This window comes from Schistocerca cancellata, chromosome 7 (genome assembly GCF_023864275.1).
Source record: "Schistocerca cancellata isolate TAMUIC-IGC-003103 chromosome 7, iqSchCanc2.1, whole genome shotgun sequence".
In the NCBI taxonomy this organism is placed as follows: Eukaryota; Metazoa; Arthropoda; class Insecta; order Orthoptera; family Acrididae; genus Schistocerca; species Schistocerca cancellata.
The window spans coordinates 71085885-71095955 of NC_064632.1; the positions used below are offsets into that span (position 1 = coordinate 71085885).

Genomic DNA, 10071 nt, shown 5'->3' on the forward strand with positions numbered 1-10071 from the left:
ACATCGGGGAGAGGCTACAACCCTGTCTCACTCCTTTCCCAACCACTGCTTCCCTTTCATGCCCCTCGACTCTTATAACTGCCATCTGGTTTCTGTACAAATTGTAAATAGTCTTTCGCTCCCTGTATTTTACCCCTGCCACCTTCAGAATTTGAAAGAGAGTATTCCAGTCAACATTGTCAAAAGCTTTCTCTAAGTCTACAAATGCTAGAAACGTAGGTTTGCCTTTTCTTAATCTTTCTTCCAAGATAAGTCGTAAGGTCAGTATTGCCTCACGTGTTCCAACATTTCTACGGAATCCAAACTGATCTTCCCCGAGGTCGGCTTCTACCAGTTTTTCGATTCGTCTGTAAAGAATTCGCGTTAGTATTTTGCAGCTGTGACTTATTAAACTGATAGTTCGGTAACTTTCACATCTGTCAACACCTGCTTTCTTTGGGATTGGAATTATTATATTCTTCTTAAAGTCTGAGGGTATTTCGCCTGTCTCATACATCGTGCTCACCAGATGGTAGAGTTTTGTCATGACTGGCTCTCCTGAGACCATCAGTAGTTCTAATGGAATGTTGTCTACTCCCGGGGCCTTGTTTTGACTCAGGTCTTTCAGTGCACTGTCGAACTCTTCACGCAGTATCTTATCTCCCATTTCATCTTCATCTACATCCTCTTCCATTTCCATAATATTGTCCTCAAGTGCATCGCCCTTGTATAAACCCTCTATATACTCCTTCCACCTTTCTGCTTTCCCTTCTTTGCTTAGAACTGGGTTGCCATCTGAGCTCTTGATATTCATACAAGTGGTTCTCTTCTCTCCAAAGGTCTCTTTAATTTTCCTGTAGGCAGTATCTATCTTACCCCTAGTGAGATAAGCCTCTACATCCTTACATTTGTCCTCTAGCCATCCCTGCTTAGCCATTTTGCACTTCCTGTCGATTTCATTTTTGAGACGTTTATATTCCTTTTTGCCTGCTTCATTTACTGCATTTTTATATTTTCTCCTTTCATCAATTAAATTCAATATTTCTTCTGTTACCCAAGGATTTCTATTAGCCCGTGTCTTTTTACCTACTTGATCGTCTGCTGCCTTCACCACTTCATCCCTCAGAGCTACCCATTCTTCTTCTACTGTATTTCTTTCCCCCATTCCTGTCAATTGTTCCCTAATGCTCTCCCTGAAACTCTCTACAACCTCTGGTTCTTTCAGTTTATCCAGGTCCCATCTCTTTAAATTCCCACCTTTTTGCAGTTTCTTCAGTTTCAATCTGCAGTTCATAACCAATAGATTGTGGTCAGAATCTACATCTGCCCCAGGAAATGTCTTACAATTTAATACCTGGTTCCTAAATCTCTGTCTTACCATTATATAATCTATCTGAAACCTGTCAGTATCTCCAGGCTTCTTCCATGTATACAGCCTCCTTTCATGATTCTTGAACCAAGTGTTAGCTATGATTAAGTTATGCTCTGTGCAAAATTCTACAAGGCGGCTTCCTCTTTCATTCCTTCCCCCCAATCCATATTCGCCTACTATGTTTCCTTCTCTCCCTTTTCCTACTGACGAATTCCAGTCACCCATGACTATTAAATTTTCGTCTCCCTTCACTACCTGAATAATTTCTTTTATCTCGTCATACATTTCATCCATTTCTTCATCATCTGCAGAGGTAGTTGGCATATAAACTTGTACTACTGTAGTAGGCATGGGCTTTGTGTCTATCTTGGCCACAATAATGCGTTCACTATGCTGTTTGTAGTAGCTAACCCGCACTCCTATTTTTTTATTCATTATTAAACCTACTCCTGCATTACCCCTATTTGATTTTGTATTTATAACCCTGTAATCACCTGACCAAAGGTCTTGTTCCTCCTGCCACCGAACTTCACTAATTCCCACTATATCTAACTTTAACCTATCCATCTCCCTTTTTAAATTTTCTAACCTACCTGCCCGATTAAGTGATCTGACATTCCACGCTCCGATCCGTAGAACGCCAGTTTTCTTTCTCCTGATAACGACGTCCTCTTGAGTAGTCCCCGCCCGGAGATCCGAATGGGGGACTATTTTACCTCCGGAATATTTTACCCAAGAGGACGCCATCATCATTTAATCATACAGTAGAGCTGCATGTCCTCGGGAAAAATTACGGCTGTAGTTTCCCCTTGCTTTCACATTCATATAGAAAATATATTGAAAATACTGCTGCCAAGATAAAAACCCGTAACAATATTATTCAAAAATAGTGTGGAACGACATGGGTTCAAATGGCTCTGAGCACTACGGGAATTAAAATAGGGTCATCAGTCCCCTAGAACTTGGAACTACTTAAACCTAACTACCATAAGGGCATCACACACATCCATGCCCGAGGCAGGATTCGAACCTGCGACTGTAGCGGTCGCGTGGTTCCAGACTGTAGCGCCTAGAACCGCTCGGCCACTTCGGCCGGTGCGACTGTGGGGCTCTGAGACAGACAGTCAAGGACTTTAGAGATGAATGCTCCTTGCATTGCTACCAGGGGAGTTGGAGCGACCTCATGAAAGCTGATGATACGGCTCTTATATGGATTAGGAACCTATATATTGACATTTAGTTAGTTTTATACGTAGGTTTGTATTTTCATAATCCTGTTACATACATATTATTACTAATGTAATATACCTGTAATTTTAAATTGCATGTGAGCCATGCGAATAAGTAATAAATGAAAGATATCCGTCGTCACGTTTTCGCGCTTACTAAATGAACGTGTAATGAAACATGTTGGCTCTGCTTTATTTCCTCTATCAAATCCAATCTGGTCCGGATCCCAGACTGACCAGCAGTATTCAAATATCGGTCGAACGAGAATTTTGTAATCTACCTCCTTTATGCGTGGACTATATTTCCTGAGGATTCTTCTAATGACTCTCTCTAGCCTTGTCTTACCTCCGATTACTTTTATGTGATCATTCCACTTTAAATTTCCCCGTACGCATACTCCTAGATATGTTATGGATGTGATTGTTTTCGGTGATACTTCTGAAATCGTGTAATCGTACAATAATTGGTCTTTGCGTGTCTTCCTGCATTTGGCTACAGTTCTCTAGTGCTTCTCTGTATACGAAAGCATGATCCGCGGAAAGCCTCATGTAACTACCGCTACGTCATTTCTATATACCGTGAAAAGTAAAGTTGTGGTTATTTACGTGGTAGCCTTGCATCGTTCGAGAATCTGATGGAGTAACAGCTTCCATTGGTAATAACTGTTTGCCGTTCTTGTATTCTAGACACATAATCCATAAACATAGGTTACTAGTGCTCTAAGACTAGATTGATCTGAATTTCGGGCAGTGGAATTTTACAGAGAAAATCTGGTGTTTACGAAGGGTTAGACAGTAATTGTTTCGCTGCATAAGCAACCACATCTCACGGATAATAGCGGGGCGTGCTTGCAGTTACGCAATGGGAGAATCTGCTTTTTTTCGACACAACAATGCCCAAAAGCCACGGACAGTGGCAAGGTGGAATATGAACTGCCAGTACTGTGTGGAGCTACTAGCTTCGAAGGATTTATAAGGTTAACACCCAAATCGTCACAGTTGCCACTGAACACCCTGTTAATCTGATAGTTCAGCTTAGCGACAGAATCCGTTCAAAATGTACATCTTTCCTAACAAGACTCTGTTTTGTTAGCCTTATTTATCAAATGCTGCAATTGGACATATCGAGAGCCTTTGTTTCTCCTGTGTGAGTCAACACCATTCGTTCTCGCACGTTGAATTGTTTTGGAGTAAATAAATCAGTTCATAATCTGCTTTCAGAACTAACTACAAGCAACGATGAGATTTACAGCACGGGGCAGAAATAAAATTCTTTCCTTTCGGTGTTGTACTTCAGTGGTTATGATTACATTATCTTATGGATAACCTCAATTTAAATATTAAAAACAATCCATATTACGATACCAGTTTCAGTTTTCCAATGTGGAAAATGTAGAAATGTCTCCTGTAGTTTTTTTTAAAAAGGTAATCAAAATAAAGGGAGACAAGAATATGAAACACGTTCTCGAAGGCCTTTCCCACAGCAGGGGAAGTCTCAAATTATGTCTGCAGGACAACGTACGTCCTCACGAAAGAGGATCATATCAGCAATAAAATAAATGACCCTCCCTCTTGAACGAAGCAATTTTTAAAAGTGATTGGTAACACAGCGAGAATGAACCTCATGGGAAAATTTTTAGATTTGTTTGGTTGGTTTTTTTATTACCTCCTTTAAAGTGCGGTAATTACGCATGCAATTGCAGTAGTTACAGGTGTTTCTCTCGTACCCTCTAAATCGAGGTTTTGTATTTCCTCCTGCATTTCTACTTCGGTTATTGGATGTTCAGCCCGTACACGTGTGTGTTGAGTATTTTGGTCAGTTTTGTGGCGTTCCATGGATATAATGAAGCATGCGTTTGTTCCTATTATATGAAGCACCGTGCATTACTTTCCTGCGAAACAAGGCTTGCAATTTATTCAGGAAGCACCTTAGATTTCAACTTTCTTGGCTTTTCTTCGTTTGTGTCATTTGAGGGTCACAGATACGTGTTGTTTTTTTTTAGAAAGGAAAACAGGATAGAGGCTTGTGGAATGGAGCCCCGCAGAGATCTGTGGTACAGTGAAGATGCGCTACAGGCGGATGTGGAAGCGTCTGTCTTACCACAGCCAGGAAGCGGTCAGAATTATATGGCTGAGCAATACCATCTGCCCGCAGCTCCTTATCGCGCCGTCTCTTGCATCACGTATCAGTCCCAAGATGCCTGTGGTCCCTCGCGTCTTCTCATCTCCCTGGAATTACCAAAAGAAATAAGGAATTTTAATTTAAAAATTAAAAGATAAGCTATATATACCGATAAACTTGGATGTATCTTACACTCATCACTAATATTTCTTGAAAGTATACGTTGACACACTTATTTCTCCCGATCGTTATGTATCGAAATCTGATTTGAAGATTTCTGATTGCGAGGCATAGCGCTAACGAAATATGCTTTAGACTGTCCAATTCTCACAATAACGCGCTGTTCAAAATTTAGACAATAGAGAGGAAAATCTCAGGCTGGTTACTGGACTGTAACAGCTGTGATGCTAAAGTAACCTCCAAGCGAGAGAAGGAGAAATAAAATGCTGAGTTGATACCTCCAGAACGGCACTTGACACCTGCCGATGTTAAATCCGAAGTTTATAGATGGACGACCAACGACTATTAGCAATTTTAAGTTTCCAGAATCAACGAAATGCCCGTTTCGAATGTTAGGCCATACAGGTATGGATTTGATATCTCTCAAACAACCAAAAACTCTTTAGTGCAGCGTGGCTCGCCGGTACTTAATATAAGTGAAGTTACTCTCCGAATGATACTGCGTCCTTTGAACGCCGCTGTGTGTTTTAATGCAGTATTTGTCGGCTTTCATTTTTTTTCCGCGATCTTGAACTTTCCTTTTTTACTCTCAGATAACAGCGGACCGCGATAGGAGGCAAGGGAACTTCCAAAGAGATACATTGATGGAGGGAATCTGTAACCGCATAATCAACGGACAGCACCTGAAAATTGCGATAGGCTTTGAAGATGGACCTTTGTTTAATTTTTTTCTTGAAACTATCGTCGTCGCAGGCAGATATTTGTTAAAATGATGTCTGAGTAACCGAGCGGTGAATCAGACTTCAAATTTTTACAGCGAGTATTGTTAAACGAAATGAGAAAGTTAATATTTTCTACAACTGCTGGATCTGAGAAAAACCCTTTCTTTCTTAATTCAAGAACCAATGCCGGTACGTCGATGATGGAACAATTAAACTCCTTGTGGCCTTGGAGATGCGAAAATAATTTTTTTTTTTTACGTTCAGTTGTACAGTGGTTCCCCCTGTCGACAGCAAGTGGCAAGAGCGCCCAAGTTCTCCTGTGTGGTATTCCGCTGCGCCGACAGAGCGCAGCACTTTGCAAACACAGCCACTGGTGACAGGATCGCAACTCTTCCGTGTGTACCACTAACACTGACGAACTAGCTAACTCCGCAGCTGAATTCCGGGCAGAAGATTGCTCTGGAACAATGATAGATAACATATTAAACTTTGAAATGCGTGGAAAACTCAAACTGTGGGAGGTTGAAGTTTGTGACCTGCAGTAATCTTTTGCGCAGATTACCCACGAGACTTGAAAGATGTCGCCGCGCTGTGCGGGAGAATAATCGCGTTTTCCCACGACCACATAATGGCAGTGACTTTTTCCTCTCTGGCGACGTATTACTGCTTACATAAGACAGTGAATCTTGGTTCCCGGGAACGTGCTCCAAGGACTTCTCCCTTCGAAATTTTGACCGTTTCTGCAGCTTTAGGCTCGTCATTGTGTGGCGATGGAAGCGTCCTTCATTTGGAGGGACAAGTAATCTTAAGACCACATGCAGCTCCGCCAAGGCTGTTGCTCTGAAGAATATGTTTCTATATTGTATGCTGTCATCGGCATAAAGTGGGAGGCCCTAGGAAAATGCACGATTTGCTTACTTCGAGCCTGGAGACGATTAGACAGCAAGGGCGATAATTTGGATTTCAAACAAATTTTGCTTTCGCGCCCACACTGCTCAGCTTGAGTACTACAGAGACAATGAACATAATAGAAATTTGCTGGACAATAGAAAGTTTTTGTTGTTCCAGCGAAAAGAAAGCAACGCGAGCACAACGACGAAGTCTGGATGAAATATTTCAACGTGTCTACATCATTTACATCAATAACACATCACTTATAATCTGTCGAGTACATACACCAGCATTCCTTGCTGGTCTTAGTAGGTAACATTTTAACCCAGCACAGGGATCCACCGCCAAGAAGAAAGAGGATTACGCGAAACGTGAAGATACAAGGCACTTAAAAATATTTTCGTGCTAACGTACCCTCCATAACATAATCACCGTCGATGTCGGTATGTTGTGAGATTTCAGATGAGGATTTTGGAGAACAGACGAACTGCACTCAGAGTTGGTCGCACACGAGCGGATTTTAGCGATGGGCCTCGTGCACTCTTTCTCACGCGATTTTAAAGAAACTATTCGGTAGTAACAATTGGTTTTTAAGTCAGTTATAGCTTTATATGTCAGCTTCACGATAAAGCGCCTATCATTTCGGTAATGATCATAGTTGTTGTGTTATATTACATGTAAGTATCACACTGCCTGAAATTCTAAAAGTTTTCAATGAAAATTTGCGACCGCAAGCGCTAGCGATAAAGCTAGAATGAAGTAGTCATAACACCCCTCATAACTCACTGACGGTTTGAGATACCGAAAGAGAATTTGGGAAATGGTAGCACGCAAAGGAGATAGTATTTTGCTGTATGGTAAATAAGCAGAAGTTTCTTATCTAGCGCAATATGCGAGTAACTGCAGACTTTTTCAATAAAATGATGTTTTTAACAGACGTCGACAGCTGGTGAAATGTGAATTAGTGTGGCTTTGCAACAAGATAAGTGAAGATGTCACACTTTTATATTTATTTTTTAATCTGATCTGTTACTCGTTTAGTAAATCATTGGCTTAGTATACTATCGCAACTGCATGTTAGGATGTTAGCGGCGTGACATTGTGTAAACTGTGCTTTTGTTTCAAATGGTTCAAATGGCTCTGAGCACTATGGGACTTAACATCTGAGGTCATCAGTCCCCTGGAACTTAGAACTGCTTAAACCTAACCAGCCTAAGGACATCACACACATCCATGGCCGAGGCAGGATTCGAACATGCGACCGTGACGCTCGCGCGGCTCCAGACTGAAGCGCCTAGAACCACTCGGTGCTTTGGTTTACCAAAAGAAGCAAGTTTAACATGGGAACCAGAGAAATGTATGTGATATTCGAAATTCGCTACTGATGAATGAGTGCCTTTAGGTGGCAGCAAGTTTTAGTTGCTCCAAGTATAATAAACGAGGTGGGCCAGTGACCATTTCCAAAAACTTATTCAAGTGTACCGCGAAATACCTGGTATGAAACAAGAATGCAAAAAAACAAGCGTAAATAGAGAAGGTTGGAACACATACAGGCAGTATTCTAACTATGGACCAAAGAGTTGTAAAAACCAACAACATTGCCAAAAAAAGTGCAAGTAGACAATGTGTCCTGATGTGAGCGAAAATCAGATATAATATATCGTAAGTAACATTAACGTCTTTTGTAATGAACTTTTCTTAGATGCAGAAAGTAAGCCAGATTGTAAATATATTTCATTACAGACCATTGACGATACTTACATTACCAGCTGGAAGAGGTATCTACCGAAAACCGAATTTATTACCCAGTGTTAACATATTGACAGAATGTAGCAATAGGTCCCCCTCCCCTCAACGGTTTAGGATTTTGATCATTTTCTTTATGTATCAGACACTTCTCCGACCGAGAGCATGGTACTCAGGAACCAAGAAACTTCACCTTGTGAATGGTGTGAACTGTGATGCAGGTGCATTACTTTTCGTGCTTTAGCTAAGTTTTCTTCAGTAGCTGCATAAAATAGCTCGACCCGACCCGATAAGATAACAATTCCGCGCCTGAGGATCCTCTGAAATAGACTGGTTATGGAGAGCGTACTGAAAAATCTTGTGCAGTTGCTGGCAACATTAACTACATACTTTCAGCTCTCTGTGGTTTCTCACGATACTGATAAACAGCTACAGCTAAAATGAGAGGTAAAACTTTCACTACAGTCTGGAACCGCACGACCGCTACGGTCGCAGGTTCGAATCCTGCCTCGGGCATGGATGTGTGTGATGTCCTTAGGTTAGTTAGGTTTAAGTAGTTCTAAGTTCTAGGGGACTTATGACCACAGCAGTTGAGTCCCATAGTGCTCAGAGCCATTTGAACTTTGAGAGGTTAAAATTGTTGGACGAGGAATCGAACCTTGAACAATTATAGCTGCGAAATTCTCTTACCTGCTAAGGTACTCAGACACTACCCAACTTCAATTCTGCCAACCATCTCCTCCTCCTTCGCAAACTTCAGCATGCATCCTGGGCATACATCCCGGTTCACATACCAGTGCGCTATACAGTTTTAATCTGTCTGGAAGTTTCAAAGCAGCCACGTTCTGATGCAAAGCACCTTAGTACGTGTACCGTCAGAAGTGTAATATGCCTAGTAAAATGTTCTGATTTATTCACGTAGGACCACACTTACCTGGAAAGTTATTTTTATCGTCTTCCGAGTGAAATACAATTGCCATCACATAGTATTGTTTCACAGATGCCAGTTCGGATCCGGTCTCTGCCGACGACAAATGCAGCCCCGCCGTGCAGCAAGAGACGTCTCGCACGGACGTGGAAATGTCCGGCGAGCGCCCTGTGGCAGCGGAGACCGCCAAGCCTGTGGAAGATGAGGACGTCTTGCCAAAGGAGGATTCCGTCGCCAAGAGGTAAGGGAGCGCAGCAGCGGAACTATTAAAACCTTTTATTTTTGTGTTTTTCCCTTCAGAGTAATCCATACCGGAAGACTCCCACCTTTCCCTTCATTGTTGGAACGCTTCCAGCAGTGCAGTAGCTTTGGATCACGTCTGTGATTATCGGCTACAGGAGAGGCAGCAGGGGCTTAGAGGGACAGTGGGATAGGTGAGACACGAAACTTGTGCAGTGTCGAATTGCGTTGAACAGCCCACGATTAGTTTTATTGTGGATTGAGGCCCCTTTCTGTGCACAGTTCTAAATACTAATGATAATAGCGTGTGACGAGGGCCTCCCGTCGGGTAGACCGCTCGCCTGGTGCAAGTCTTTCGATTTGACGCCACTTCGGCGACTTGGGCGTCGATGGGGATGAAATGATGATGATTAGGACAACAGCCAGTCCCTGAGCGGAGAAAATCTCCGACCCAGCCGGGAATCGAACCCGGGCCCTTAGAACTGACAGTCTGTCGCGCTGACCACTCAGCTACCGGGGGCGGACTTCTAAATACTGTAGTAGGCCTACAGTTCTTTATTTCCCCACGGACACGGAATGCGAAATAGACACTAGTTTCCGCGCCACGCTATTATTCTTCTCGTTTCACGATAGTTTTTTCCAGGAACCTGTCATCGCCGTTT

At 42.3% G+C, this 10071-nt stretch overlaps 1 long non-coding RNA gene across 1 annotated transcript in view; it reads left to right on the forward strand.

Annotated features, from left to right (window-relative positions):
* The window catches only part of LOC126091872 (uncharacterized), a 39130-nt gene extending 29782 nt beyond the window's left edge, over positions 1–9348 (forward strand). The window contains exon 3 of the long non-coding RNA XR_007521274.1: positions 9242–9348. This is a non-coding gene — a long non-coding RNA (uncharacterized LOC126091872). The remainder of the gene's footprint in view (positions 1–9241) is intronic.
* The last annotated feature ends 723 nt before the right edge of the window (positions 9349–10071 follow it).